Below are 15,622 nucleotides of genomic sequence, written 5' to 3' on the forward strand. Positions count from 1 at the left end.
AAGCGTACTGCACCGCTTTCACTCGCGCTCTCTTTCTTTTCTCTGAGCAAATGTCTCGGGATGCTGGTGGACAGTCAAAGGCACCTGTGCTTTCATTACCAGACGCCACTGAGCTCTATTAGCTTTGAGAGACTGAGATCAATCCAAATGAGTGAGAGACAGTGGCTTCCCTGAGCCAGCAGATGCTGTTTACTAAAACATAAAGGGATAGTTCAGGCCCACAAGATGAGAATTTCATAATGGTTTACTCATACTCATGTCATTCCAATCCTGTATGTTTTTCATTCTTCAGTGGAACACAAAAAGAGATGTTTAGCAGAATGTCCGAGCTGCTCTCTTCCAAATAATGAAAGTGAATGGGGAAAAGTATTTTATAAGATACACTATTATTCAAAAATTTTGGGACGGAAAGATTTTTTAATGTCTCGTTTGCTCATCGACAATACTTTTATTCAATCAAAAATACTATAAAAACTCTAATATTGTGAAATTATACTACAATCTAAAACTGTTTTCTATTTGAATATGTTATAAAATGTAATTTATTCCTATGATGCAAAGCTGAACTTTCAGCATCATTACTCCAGTCTTCAGTGTCATATGATCCTACAGAAATCATTCTAATATGCTGATTTGCTTCTCAAGAAACATTTCTTATTATCAATGTTGATAGCAGTTGCGCTGCTTAATATTTTTTTGTGGATATCATGAGACAGTTTTTTCAGATGCCCCAAAGTAGATGGGGACTGGTTCTGGTCAAGCTCCAAATGTCAATAGCAGCATAAAAGTGTAATAGTGCTTCATATGACTCGTGTATGATATTACAATTCTTCTGAAACATAATTTAAGTCAACATTCACTAAGATAGTCATTCACTCCAGGATTTTGTGATTCTGCAGAATTTATGTTTATATTTATGTTAAGTGTGTTGGACAAAAAGAAAATTTATAGAGGCTTAATAATAATATTAAACTACTATGTTACTCATTGTATTGTATTCATTATACTGAATATAATGTATAAGATGAATATTTGCTAGTCTCCATAATGCCTGATTTCACCAGTAGACAGATTTAAAATGCATAATATAATAATAAAAAAGACTTTTATATATATATATACATTTCTAGTGAATGCAATTGCTTATAATAATATCATAAATTGAAAAACCAAAAACAATATTACAACAATAGATGATATAATTGTTAAATATATGTTTGTTAAATTGTAAAAACATGAACATTTATAACATTTAAATTGTAATGTTATACATACTGATTCAGTGATAATGTTCAAGCTATTGTCACAATTCTATATTTTCAGCAAAGCAGAATTATGAGTATTTCTATGCTGGTGTCACTATTGTCTTGTGCATGAGGGACCAGAACCACAATTTCAGTAATTATGCACAAAACGATTTACAGATAAATGTAAAAGTACATCATAATTATAGTGGGTTTTCAATGCAAAACAACACAAAAATGCCCCAAATATCACAAAAATCCTGGTGGGACTGAAAACTTCATACTTGACATTCATGGTCACCATTCACTTTCATTGTATGTATGGAAAGAAGCAACTCTCACATTCTGATATAAATCGCTCGTTTTGTGTTCCTCAGTCATTCAGGTTTCAAAATGACATGAATGTGTGCACCATTAAATATGTTAAAACTCGACCTGAGTGTGAAACTTTCACAGGGATATGCAATGAGAAACATTAATTAGTCTGTATGGTAATTTCACTTCTGGATTTTTCCGAAAAAAAGCCCCAACATTGAACACACAAGGCTGCAGGAACCGACATGAACATCTTGCATTTGTTATTTCGAGATGTCCCAGGGCCATTATTGAAAACTTCTCCTGCAACAGTGTTCTTCCTCCCTCTTCTGTGCCTGTTGGATATTGCTTCACAGTCTTAGTTCACGGCTATAAACAGTCACCAGAACAGATGGCTTCTCCAACTACAAGCTGTAATCATGTCAGATCCATCTGCTCTTACTCAATATCACTTCCTGCTTAGATGGGGCTCCACAGGGCCCTTGTCCCACCTGCAACTTCCTGTTTCCCCTCACCTGATTTCCTGCTCCACTGCCCCTGCTGTGATCATTTTTGTTCAAATAGGAAATGCTTTTAGAGAAAGGTTGCTCTGAATGAATGGATGGTTTGATGGATATATGTGAGTATGGATGAATGGATGGTTTCATGGATGGCTGGGTGTGCAAAACGAAATGAGGCACATTTGGGGGTTTTACATAACGATTTCTTCCCAAAATGTTCCCAAAAGAAGATGTGTTTCAATAATATCTTAAAGAAAAAAATGAAAGATCACTTGCACACCTTCACGTTGTTCCAAACTTGCTATTATTATTATTATTATTATTATTATTATTATCGTTGTTGTTGTTGTTAACAACAATAATAATAATTAGAATCATAATAATTAACCGTAACAATCAATACTATTGTTGTTAATGAAAATATTATTGCTGTTATTATTATTATTATTATTATTATTAATAATAACAATAATAATAATTAAAAACCTTAGCATAAAACTTGGTACCTTTAATATTTACTTTATTATTATTATTATTATTATTATTATTAAGAATAATAATTATGAGCATCATAATAATTAACTGTAAACCTAAAACTTGCTAGCTGTAATATTTACTTTAATTAATCTTATTATTGTTGATGATAATATTATTGCTATTAATGTTAATAATAATAATATAAATAATAACAATAAATCTTACTATAAAACATGGTAACATTAAATTATTAAATACTTATTTTATTATTATTATTATTATTATTAACAAATAATAATTTTCAGCATCATAATAATTCATCATAACCATAAAACTGGCTGACTGCTAACTGTAATATTTACTGTAATATTCTTATTATTATTGTTGTTGATGATAATATTATTGCTGTTGTTGTTGTTAATAATAATAATAAACATTACCATAAAACTGGATATCTTTAATATTTACTTTATCATTATTAATATTATTATTTATAGTAAAGGGAAACATGGAACCATGAAAAGCCTGGGGGTGATTAAATGGTAACAGAATTTTCATTTTTGGGGTAAACTTCCTTAAAGAGTATTTCATATATTAGGCAACTCTTCCAAAGTCTGGCACCAATCAGGCACGGTATGGCAAAGTCAAACCTCTACCGTCGGGCGAATGCCGTAAACAATTTTCCTTTTGTTGTTAAGAAGTAAACTATTCTCCGCAGGATGCCTGATGAGAAGAATCCAGGAGATGGTCTCATACTGTGCAGGGGAATGTCACTCACTCTCGAGAGGCAGTTACCGTTCCTCATCAGCATATCAACCAATGCACATAATCTCAAAAACAAAACACATTTACATACTCATGTGTCAGTCATTGATAATCTTGAATTTAAATAATGGGGAGAAAGGTAAGTGGCAGGCAGAATATGGAAGAGCTGGAGTGTTTATGGGTCTGTGTGTGATTGGTAATTAAGCTTGGGCTCTGTGTGGGTAATGTGTGTTGATTACTGTGCACTGACCAGTGAAATGTGAAGGACAGAGAGAGCGGTCGCTGCTGTGAGGGACCTACACTGAGTGCTTTTAAAGAGCTCGAGTCCCTCGTAAGCAAAGAGGCATCCATTTTTCAAGCCGTATGGGACACAATTGCATTTTATAATTCGTATTTCAGGGTATGGTTTGCATCTTTTTTGCAAGACAGTTATTATGAGAAATGAAATGCAGAGCGCTTTCTGAATGTTTCTACGGTTTTATATCACTGTAAAATCATGTAATCTAAAAATATTGTTTAGGATGTCTAATATGTCTCTAATTTGTAAAATGTTATTTAATGGTTTAAATCTCCCTGGCTAGGTCACACCAATAAAAGCAATTTTGGAGAGATCAAATATAAATACCTTCTTAAAGAAGCACATTTTCACATTGCAGTGTTCATTCATGTTGCAAACTTACCGCGTTCAATACAAGCTGATTTTATGTTCAATAGAAACTGTAGTTATGGTCCACTTACAGTGGAAGTGAATTGGGCCAATTTTTTGGATGATTTGCAAGCATTAATGTAAAGCTTATTAAGTTGTCAAAGCATATCATTTTTTCTGTTAAAACTTTTATATTATTTGAGTTGTAAAGCTGTTTGAAACTTTCTCTGTCTTTTTTCCAGTGGTTTTAGGGTTCTCAGTGTTTCATTGCCATGGCAAGAAAGTCAATTTGGAGATAACTTCACACAGAAAAGGTCAGTAAGTGATTTTTTTTTCACACTAAAACCATGTCAATGTAGTAATGTAGCACATTGTTTATTTACTGTGACTAAAGTATTGCAATAATAATAATATAATTGTTATTAATACCAGTAACATTAATAATAATAATAATAATAATAATATTCATAGAAATTATGATTACTATTGTTGTAGAATATATGAAAGTTAGCAAGTTTTATAGTAACGTTAATTATTAGCATTATTTATTATTAGCATTAAAATTAAAAATTGCATTTAATTTCATAAACTATTTCATAAACTATTATGGATTTAAAATTGTTTATACACAGAGTGTTTTTTTAAGTGTAAGCATGGGTTTTATGTAAAGTTATATGAAGTGTTTTATGTAAAGTTATCTTAAGATTTGTATTAAAGTCATTTTTCTCATCTAAGGTTAATTATTAGCATTATTTATTATTAGCATTATTACTTTTAGTAGTTAACAATAACATTATTATCAATAATAATAATAATAATAATCCATTACCATTAATAATAATGACAATAATAATAATAATAATAATAAATAAGAATATCAAACATAATGATTAGTAGTAATAGTATTGTTACTGTTATTGTAAAAATTCAGTATTGTGGACTAAAAATTAAAATGCAAATTTACATTTTTACACATTGGTTCTGTTCACTGCTTCATAGCAACTCTTTTTTTCAATTTTGCTATTTATAACTAAACGGAGGGGCACGTGGAAATTAATTTTGTGGTAATAAGCATTATTCTTTTATTATACATAGCAATTACATGTCAGTTCTAAATGAAAAACTGAGTTATAAATTTAGTACACTCATAGGGATAACTGAAATAATTTTTCAAATGTGCACTGTAGTGAACTAGCCTTGTCTAATCCAAAGGTTCGTGATGCAAATGTCATCCCTAACCCTTTCCCACCAGGCATGAACACTCGAGGTATGGAAGTCACGGCCAACAGACTGGATCTCAGCGTTCCCTTCCTGTCTTTTGTCCCAGGGGTCTGTCTGTGGCGTCCATCCAGGTCGAACGCGCAGGTAAGCCCATGCTGTATTTCTGCTCGGGACCTGTGCACCCTGCCATCTGGGCAGGTGCTGCTCCTATGTCCTATCCTCCGATTCGTTTAAAATCCCGGCTGGTGGGTCAGTGCCCCGTGTGCGGCGGAGTGCTGATTTCAGTTCTGAGAAGGGCTGGGGGCCAGCAACCCCTCAGAGAGGCAAGATAGTAGCATGACATTAAAAAGGCTTCTGGGTCATACTTCATATCAGGTCTAATCAAAGCGTCATGCTCATTCAAACAAACAGTGCCCCCCTCAGATTTATTTATTTATTTATTTTTAGCTCTTTTTTTATATGCTACTGTCCAAAAGTTCGGGGTCAGTAAGGTATTTTTTTGTCATTGTTATTATTTTTATTTAGTTTAACTTAAAAAAATTATAATTTCATTCAGCCAGGATGCATTAAAATGCATTCAAATGACCAAAAGTAACAGTAAAAACTGTTTTTGTTCTGTTTACTATTTGTAATGTTGCAAAAGTTTTCTTTTTCAAATAATTGCTGTTCTTTTGAACTTTCTATTCACTAAAGAATCCTGAAAAAAAAATAATCACTGTTTCCACAAAAATATTAAGCAACACGACTATTTTCAACGTTAATAATCAGAAATGTTTCTTGAGCACCAAATCAGCATATTAGAATGATTTCTGAAGGATCATGTGACACTGAAGACTGGAGTAATGATGCTGAAAATTCAGCTTTGCATCACAGAAATAAAATACATTTTACAAAATATTCAAATAGAAAACAGCTATTTTAAATTGTAATAATATTTCACAATATTACTATTTTTAATGTATTTTTGATCAAATAAATGCAGCATTGGTGAGCATAAGAGACTTCTTTCAAAAACATTTTAGAAATTGTGTCAACCCCAAACTTTTGAATGGTAATGTATAATTCAAAAAATGTTTAATAATATTATATGTATACTGTGAAAATGTATTTTCAAAGCTGTAAATAAAGATTATTGGAGTATGTTTTACAAGAAAATACTATTTCAGTTTTTCTACTTAATTTCATATTCAATTCAATGTATTACTTGCAATTTCTTAGAAATAATATTTTATTATTAAAAAAATTACAATTAATTTCATAAACAATTTCATAAACAATTACGGATTTAAAGTTGTTTATACACAGTGTTTCTTTAAGTGTTTTATGTAAAGTTATATTAAGATTTGTATTAAAGTCATATTTTTTTCTCATCTAGGGCATGAAGTGAGCCAAAAAAGATATTGGTTAATGACACACCTGGGTATAATTTATTGAGTAAACTGATTTGAATTAAATACTTTGATTTTGACAATCACTTTTTGCCCCTGCAAACTGCTAACTGCTGTGCTCTAAAGTGCTATTGTGATTTGATTTATCTACAAAAGTCTGTAATTTAAAGCGTCAGCCAATCTAGAGAGGTAAAATGACACCCTCTCCAATCTTTCCTGGTGGGTAAATTTGACCCTAAGAGAGTGCATTAGTGTGCATTGGAGCATTTAAAGTCTGGCATTTTGGCATCGCATTACATTCAACCACTCTTAAGCTGTTAGAACTAATTGGACTCTCTCTCATTTCATTATCTAATGTCAAACTAAAGCACTGCTTTAATGCACTTAAAGACTTTTTTAGAGACTTAAGTCACGGCAGTGCGGCTGTTAATATTCCCACGTGCAGATCCCTTAAAGACGTGATAAATGGTGTCTAAACCCTCAGCCAACATTAGCAATTAGCTAGCATTCATCAGTGCCCTACTACACCTGAAAAGCAGCTATTAGCCTCCAGGCAACAAAACACATATAATAAATGTGCCTCCTGCAACCTAATAATTTATACATTTGCGGAAAGCCAAAATAGCCGACCTGAACAACCTCGGTGTGTAAGCCAGCAGTTTACAAAGAAGTGACAAATATATCTCTCTCTCCATTTGGATACGTCTGCTACAGAATGATCAATAGCGCAACATATTTGCCTAAAAGTTCTGGAAGGAAAAAAAGAAAGTGAATATGAAGATATTTGTGAATTGGTTATAGGGCTAATGTAAACCCTTAAAGCTTGTATTTCTCTATTGGTTATTGATTAAATGGATATTCCAGGTTCAATACAAGTTAAGATCAAACTTGTTCTTTCTTTTCTTTAAGAAAATGGGTTACAGTGAGGCACTTACAATGGAAGTGAATGGGGCCAATCTGTAAGCGTTAAAATACTCATTTTCATTAATACAGCCACAAGACATAATATGTGTGACCTTTTCTGTGAACCCATAAGTGTTTCATGGGCTGCCTTTGAATTTTAGAAGTCCTTCAGACACAAAACCCTTTATGATTCCAGAGTTTCTAAGGCATCGTAATTCTCTAGAGTTGCCACCTTTTGTGTGCAAATGGATAGTATGGTGATAATTTATCCCGCAGCCTTGCTCATTGTATGCCAAAATAGAAATCTTCCCAAGCATTTTTTTTTCTTGGATGCTCTGGGCCATTTTCAGTAAAGCAGCAAAGCCTCTCCTTCTCATTTCCCATTCTTTGAATGGGGCTTGCTTGTCCAATCAAAAGGACTATGGACTCTGTGCTCCTTTCTGTGTGACAGTGGATTACCGCTTTTGTTGGTGATGTTGCTATATATTGTCTCAACAGTGGGATGTCCTCAAAGAGTTTGTCCTTTCTGGGTGGACTGACACTCATGTTTACATGCACAGCATACACACAGTAACACAAGCTCGATAATTGCTGTTTGGCCAGCCCTGAGGGTGTTAATATTAAGCTGGCATGAAGCGAAAAGAGTGCCATGAAACTGCATTTGTAAAAGTCAAAGTTCTGCTTTAGTCAGCAAAAAGAAACCCACAAGCCTTTCACAATTTGCTCTTTTTTTCTTCATTCTCAGAGTCAGTTTGGAAAGGAGCTTGTGAATATTCCATAATGATGGCACGTTCCCTATACAAGAATGGTACGTTTTATCTTTATACATCCATATGCATGAACTCTGCAACAAAAACGGAATAAATGAAATTATATTAATATGTGCATATTAATATTAATATTAATTTTGATTAATTTACTGCTTTTGTTTGGCTTGGTTTTGTATTCCTTCCCCTTGCTTTTGTTTTGTTTTTCTTTGTTCTGCTTTCCCTTTCTCTGCTTTTGTTCTGTTTGGCTTTTTGTTTTCTGTTTTCCTTTCCTCTGTTTTATTTATTTTTCCTTCCATTAGCTTGTTTTGTTTTTTTGTTTTGCTTTCACTTTTTCTTCTTTCATTTAGTTTTGCTTCTCTTTGCTTTTGTTTCATTTTCCTTTCTGTTATATATTAATAGTTATATTAATATAATTGTAATTTTAATTATATTAAAATCTGTGTGATTAAGTTGGGTTGGTAAGATTGTTTCATATTTTTGAAAGTAGTTTCTTTTACTCACCTAGGCCACGTTTATTTGATCAAAAAAAGTTTAAAACAGTAATATTGTAAACTGTTTTCTATTTGAACATATTTTAAAATAAAAGATTAATTTTCATCATCATTACTTCAGTCTTCATTACCACATGATCCTTCAAAAATCATTCTATTATTCTGATTTGCTGCTCAAGAAACATTTCTTATTATAAATGTTGAAAACAGTTGTGCTGCTTTATATGATTTTTCAAAATTGTATGATAAATAGAAAGTTCAGAAGAACAGCTTTTATTTGAAATGGAAATCCTGCCACTTGATATATTTAATGCATTCTTGCTGACCTCAGTGTTTTGAATTGTATTGTATATAAAATGTGTAGATTGTAGTGTATATAAAATGTGTAGATCATATACAGGTGCATCTCAATAAATTAGAATGTCATGGAAAAGTTCATTTATTTCGCTGATAAATGAATCTAATTAATTTGTTTATGCACTTGGCAGGCAGTTTTTTGCACAACAACTTACAATACTTTTGGCATATACATTTTTAAGTATGTTGTGGGTACAATTAAATTAGAATGTATTAATAAATGCAATTTATTGCATCAATACTTAAAAAAGGAAAAGAGCTCTTGAATGAAGATAGCAAGGACATTATTTGTGACTTGAATACATCATTGGATATCTAGTTTTATTTAATTTTATTTCAGTGAGAAAATTAATACAAAGTACAGTTTTAATAGGCTTGTTTTGCACATCAGTATCTATATAAATATCAGGATGGCTAAGGATAAGAGCTTTGTGACTGATTAATGAGATTTCAGTTTTATCTTTTGTTGAGGTTGTGAATGTCCAGTTAGAATCAGCTTTAAATTACAGATGAAGGTATTTAATGAGGGGGTGGAAGGCTGTGCTGATGGGAAATAATATATATTTGTGTGTCTTTGACACAATAATAGAAATGGACCAATAATGTTGTATTATTTGTCCAAAGGGAGGCATGTAGATTAAAATGAGTAGAGGGCCCCGGATAGATCCCTGGGGGATGCCCTGCCTAACAGCAGCAGAAGAGGATTTATGTCTCTGAAAAGGAACCAACTGCTGCCTGTCATTGAGATAAGACGTGAATCAGAGGAAAACAGTGCTAGTGATGCCAGTGGCTGAATAGATATGTGTAGCTTTTGTTTAAATAAATGCATCATTATTCTCAGGTTTAACTCTCCAGGGATCACTTTCCTGTGATTTGTTCACGCATCATGCAACCTCTTTTGACATCCTGAATGTCTAGTAAATATGTGATAAAAATGTGTCTGCTTACAATTTAGCATTTACATAAGTGTTTCAAAACAACAGAGGGATGTCTTCAACCTTGAAATGACTAATCAAAAAGAATGTTACAGAATCCACATGCATCTCATGCTTTCATAATTGCCTTGTTCAGCACATTAAAGTGTTTTGTTATATCTTCCCATCTCTCATTTCTGTATTTATTAAAGTTGAATTTGTTTGTGCATGTTGTAAAGTACAAAATAGTGACACACTAAGTCCCCAGAGAGTGTGAGACAGGCCCGCTGTTGCTCAACAGGGTGCATATCTGTAACCTTGATGTCAAATGCTTATTAGCACTTGCTTCTAATGTTGCCCTTCTCAAAGCAACTGCCAACACCGAGAGCGTCGAATAAATGCACCCTCAATGTGCTCTGACAGCACTCAGCCCTCGCTTAACTGCGGCGTTTGATTATGTGCTTATTATATACCAGTAAACAGATGCGTGGACTGGTGAGGCTGAGAAGGCTGATATGATTTGACAGGCTTTAGAAACAGGAACTGAGTAGACAATGGGAGGAAGTGAAAAAAAAAACACTTATTTAGCCTCAAGATGCAAATGCACCCCATCTGCAACTCACTATTGGGCCTTTCACACTTGAAATTGGATAAACACAATCTTGTGTTTCAGTTAGGTTTCAAGATTTCACATTGTACATTGGTAAACCCTGTGTTAATATTTTCAATTGCATATTTATGAGGTTAATAACATTTGATTTGACAAATATAGCGATGTGTACGACCATGCAGTAGGTTTTAATAACTGTCCATGTGTGGAAGTGTTACTATGAAGATTCAGTTTGTTTTATAGTCTATCAAAAAGTGAAATTTCTGTCATAATTTACTCACCCTTATGTGATTTCAAACATGTATTTCTTTTTTGAAACACAAAATATTTTGAAAAATGTCACAGTGAAAGTAAAGGTGACCCCAATGTTCTTGAAAATATCTTTTGTACAAATCTTACTTTTTACATTTCAAAATCTCCATTAAATAATAGCCTATCCAGTAAGTTTTCTAAAATATACAGGAAAATAACAGTTTATCACTCTCGTTACCACTTTATAAGTTTTAACTCTAAAAGTTTTTCAGGCTGTGCAAAGCCCATGAATATTTAATAAGGCGAGCACTGAGGCAGTTTATGATTGGTTGTCTTCAGTGGCGACTGGGACTTCTCTAGAGTGGGAAAGCACAGATGTCACTTATCAATGTCAAAATGTGTGCTCAGATCTATTTTTTATTTTAGTGTCTGCAGTGTTTTCCAAAGAGCTTCACTAAACAGTGAAATTACTTAAAGGAATAGTTCTGGGAATAGTTAAATAGACCAGGAATAGTTAAATAGAAATTCTGTCAGCATGAAATCAAAGTCATTCAGGTTTGGAGTGACTTGAGGGTAAGTAAATTACAGATTTTTTTTGTTTGTTTTTGTTTTTTTTGGGGTAAACTAGCTTCTTAAATAATTGACAAAACTCTAATACATTGGCTGTTTGTTGCAAAGAGTCATCCATTTAAGAGCTCAATCACCCAATCATCAGGACAAAAATAGATTAAAAGCCTAACGTTCAATGAAAATCATCCAACCAGAACTCAAAATGACATTTTTACAGGCTGTTGTCCAATTAACATTGATCTTTGCTCCATGATAATGATACAGGTATCTAACCTAGACTCCCATTGAAGCAATGTTTATACTCTATGTTGCTAAACAACCCCAGCATTCTAGATCCACAATTTCAAAATGTCAAATGTGTGAAATATTGATTAGCCTAGGGTTAAAAGGGGGGTTTAAAATACCATTATTCAAGGGTTAAGAGTGTGTGAAAAGCCCTTTCTGTGATCTGCACTAGTGGGATATGATGACTGTGCCAGAAGATTTTCACTGCTCTTGTTTCTCTTCTCTTTGTTCTTTTTCTTGCCTACAGTCTACGAACTTTGATGCCCATTTTGTTCTGTCCCCCATTTCCATGTCCCAGGATGATTTGTGGGGCTCACTGAAGGGCGAAGTGGGATTCCACCAGGTTAAAACAATGAGATCTGAGTGGGAAAGAGATAGATGAACCGACTCCAACCACATTTGTCTTCGGTTTAACATTTTCTTGTATCAATTGTTTCAGGAAAGCTTGCTTAATATGCATTTCTGAGCGTCCTGGTGCTGAAGGAAGGAATGAATCAATAGAACTCTGGAACAAAAGAAGAATAGCAAGACAATTTGGGATTTCAAGACTCTAATTAAGAACAAGGTACTTCATTCTGCCTGTTGTAATGAGAGCTCTATAACAAATGTTGGGACCGTAGATACTATATAAGACTGTCCAACTAATCTCTCGTGTTCAGTATTGAAGTAAACAGCCAACAATATCGTCCAGCTCTTAAACTATTCTGAAATATCACATGACATGTTTGAGTTTGTAAAATTGGATTCACTGTCTGTTTATGAACCCAATAGTAAACCTCCTCCCTCTACAATGTCATGAATTAAACTAATGGCTAGGGAATAAGACAAGGAGCATTGGGAAAATATGTAAGTGCGCTCATGTGCAGCCATGTGCAAAATTGATATTTCACAATATCTGATTTATCACGGCTCTCATTCTGTTTAGCGTCATTGTCTGTTTATATTCACTTTTTTGCAGTCAGAAGATTGTGTTTATGCACAGAGGTCGAAGAGAATTTTACAACCGAACAGTGTACAGCTGTGATGAATAGTCAGTTTTGACAGTGAAATGGATACTCTAATCTATATATTGACAGGCAGTTGATAAATGGCATGAAAGGCAGGTGTTCACTGATAATGAGCTAGCGAAGCAACCAGCTGATTAAACTCCAACTTTTATTCCAGAGCTCAACTTCCTTTGATTCATCCTTTGGGAAAACACTGCATGGATGAATGCAAGAACGTTGCTCGGTAGCTCTACTTCTGGGATTTAAGATGCATACAGTGTTTGTAGCATTGATACAAATGCCGAAACTGTTCATTTAACTACATTTCTCAGTAGTGAGAATGTAGCATTGCTAGTTTATTAAATCATGTAGTATTTTAGTAGTTAATCTATTTTCTTTACTTGTATGGCAGAAGACATTACATTTTACCTGTTGGTATTTCAGCAATCAAGTGTTTGATATTTTGTATTGTCTGTTTAGAATCTGAACAAGTGATTCTTTAATTGTGAATGAATGACTATTTAGAGTTTAATGAATTGGTCAAGCTAATTAGCAAGGTGTTCTGAATCAGTTTGCAATCAGTTTAGAATCAGAACTAGTGGTATTCGATTCATGAATGAATTACTCTTTTGAATTGGCTCATTCATTAGCTGCATTTCCATCACAGATTTGCACAAAACTTTTGCGATTTTTAATAAATGTCGATAAAAAACTAATGCGTTTCCATTTACCGATATTATGCGACTAATACATAATTATTTTCCTCTCGCAATAAGTCATTTCGATGGATGTTGGTAGGTTTACGTATATCACAGCCACTGCACTAGCCATTATTTTTAGGCATGAGACGTAGGCATGTATCTTTAGCGAAGCAGCATGGAGAGCCGCTTCTGAAACGTGCCGCGACGTGACTGGTATAAACACAAGCACTGACTAGAGTGGCCGTGATCAATGCGCCGCAGACATGTGCAGTGTAAATTCTCGGCAAGAAAAGCCCCTTATACTTGAGAGCAGCTACTTATAAGGTGTTTCTTGGGGGTTTCCATTGCAATTTTGTGAAAAATTCCTTTTTTGAATTGCCTGAAAAACCACCTCATTCGAGCGTAAAATCTTTTTTGTGATATATAGGAGTTTTTGCGAAATTGACATGTTTGTATTGGGCATATATATTTTTTTTTTTTGGCATATTTACGTGTTTCCATGGGTAATGGAAACGCAGCTAATGCACTGAATTGTAAACCAATTTAGAATCTGATCTAGTGTCTCAAATCACAAAACCACTTTTTAGAGTCAGTTATTTTCACTGAATTGCTCAAAAGGATTAGCAAGGTGTTCTGAACCAGTTTGGAGTTCTGTTTAGAATTAGAATTAGCCATACTCAGTTGATGAATGAATCACTATGAGTTGGTTGTTATCAGTGAATTGAATTGCAAAACAGTTCAGAACAGCTTGCCCACCAATGCATGTATGTATGTGCTACTTTCCTAATATTTATGATGGCACTCTTGATTAATATTAGTGGGAAGTGATATGCTTTCAATATAAATATTATTCTTTCAATCAAATCCAAGCCAGTTATTCACGCTACAAGCTTTTATGGAGGGGAGCGGATATGCATCAAATCTTTCGCTGCAATAGCAGTAAAATGCACGGTTGGGAATCCAAACTTGTAAAAACACTCCCAAGGACTATTGCTGTTCCAGAAGGTGCCTGTGGTTTGGTCCTTATGGGATTGCGTTACGAATAAGAAGAATGATGAATGGACTGTCTCGGGGCTAATCTGTCTTCTGAGGGGTTAAACAGCATTCGATTCAAACCTCGCTAACTAAACCTCATTTTGTCTGAAGACAACATGAAAGCACTTTGTTGTGTTAGCTGTGGGAAACGTTGCACGTAGACGTTTCTTTCTGATATCAGGGCATGCCAGACATGACAGTTTAAAAGCTAGAGTCTGTTACTGTGCAAATGAGCGAGGTAGTGTCATCTTTTCTGTTTTCCAAAGATATCTTTAATCAATACCATTTATTTCACTGCTTTACCTCAAAGTGCATTAGTATTTTGCATGTTTTAAGTGAAACAGAAATGTGTCTCGGGTTTAAAAGCATTTTTGGTGTTTGAACACACATAATTGTGCAATCTCCTGTCTTCTGCTGCCAGTGAATGGAAATTCATTCTTTCAGTCTTTACATCTGAATTCAGAGTGATAAAAAATATCTCAAAATGCTTATGGTTTACATTTCCCAATACACTACCCTTCGCATGCTAATATACATTTAGCCTTTTAGATATAAATGAGGCAATTAAAAGATGTTTATAAATTATATGCCCAGGGGTTGATTTGCACTCTGTGTATATCATGAGAGGCGAAAGGTCCCAATAAAATATAAATATAAACCACTCAAGTGAAGCAGCTTTAATTAGAACACAGCTGCTGCAAGGCCAAAGACCAGCACCAGTACACAATGACCACTGGTGGGTTTTTCCACTTCATCGTTTATATTAATCTTGATATAATGTTATAAAATAATGAATTGACATTAATGATTTCTCTAGCAGAGGGGAGATTAATAAGACTTCAGAAAATGAGGTCTTACAGAAATCTCCAAGGATTTATAAGACATGGATTTCTGAAGGATCAATGCAAAATGTTCATAATCAGTATTTTTGTCTTTTTTTTTCCTACTACAAAATACCAACACATCCTTAAAGGGGTCCTATTATGCTCTTTTACAAAGTCTTGATTTTGTTTTGGGGGTTTACTAGAACATGCTCTCATGCTTGGTGGTTCGAAAAACGCATTATTTTTCACATAATTTAATTTTCGATGACTGTAGGCACACCGGCGGCGCCGTTCAGTGTCTGTCCGCGGCGCCCAGCTACGTCGTGTTGTACTTGTAAGAATTGTTCTAGACATGCCGAAAATTTTAA

General features: G+C 33.9%; 1 long non-coding RNA gene across 1 annotated transcript in view; it reads left to right on the forward strand.

Moving 5' to 3' along the window:
* The first annotated feature begins 4,189 nt into the window (after window positions 1-4,189).
* LOC107661516 (uncharacterized) overlaps window positions 4,190-15,622 on the forward strand; it is a 21,987-nt gene continuing 10,554 nt past the window's right edge. The window contains exons 1-3 of the long non-coding RNA XR_001631115.1: window positions 4,190-4,261; window positions 5,200-5,312; window positions 12,148-12,273. This is a non-coding gene — a long non-coding RNA (uncharacterized LOC107661516). The remainder of the gene's footprint in view (window positions 4,262-5,199; window positions 5,313-12,147; window positions 12,274-15,622) is intronic.

This window comes from Sinocyclocheilus anshuiensis, unplaced genomic scaffold (assembly GCF_001515605.1).
Source record: "Sinocyclocheilus anshuiensis isolate Anshui unplaced genomic scaffold, SAMN03320099.WGS_v1.1 scaffold491, whole genome shotgun sequence".
NCBI lineage: Eukaryota > Metazoa > Chordata > Actinopteri > Cypriniformes > Cyprinidae > Sinocyclocheilus > Sinocyclocheilus anshuiensis.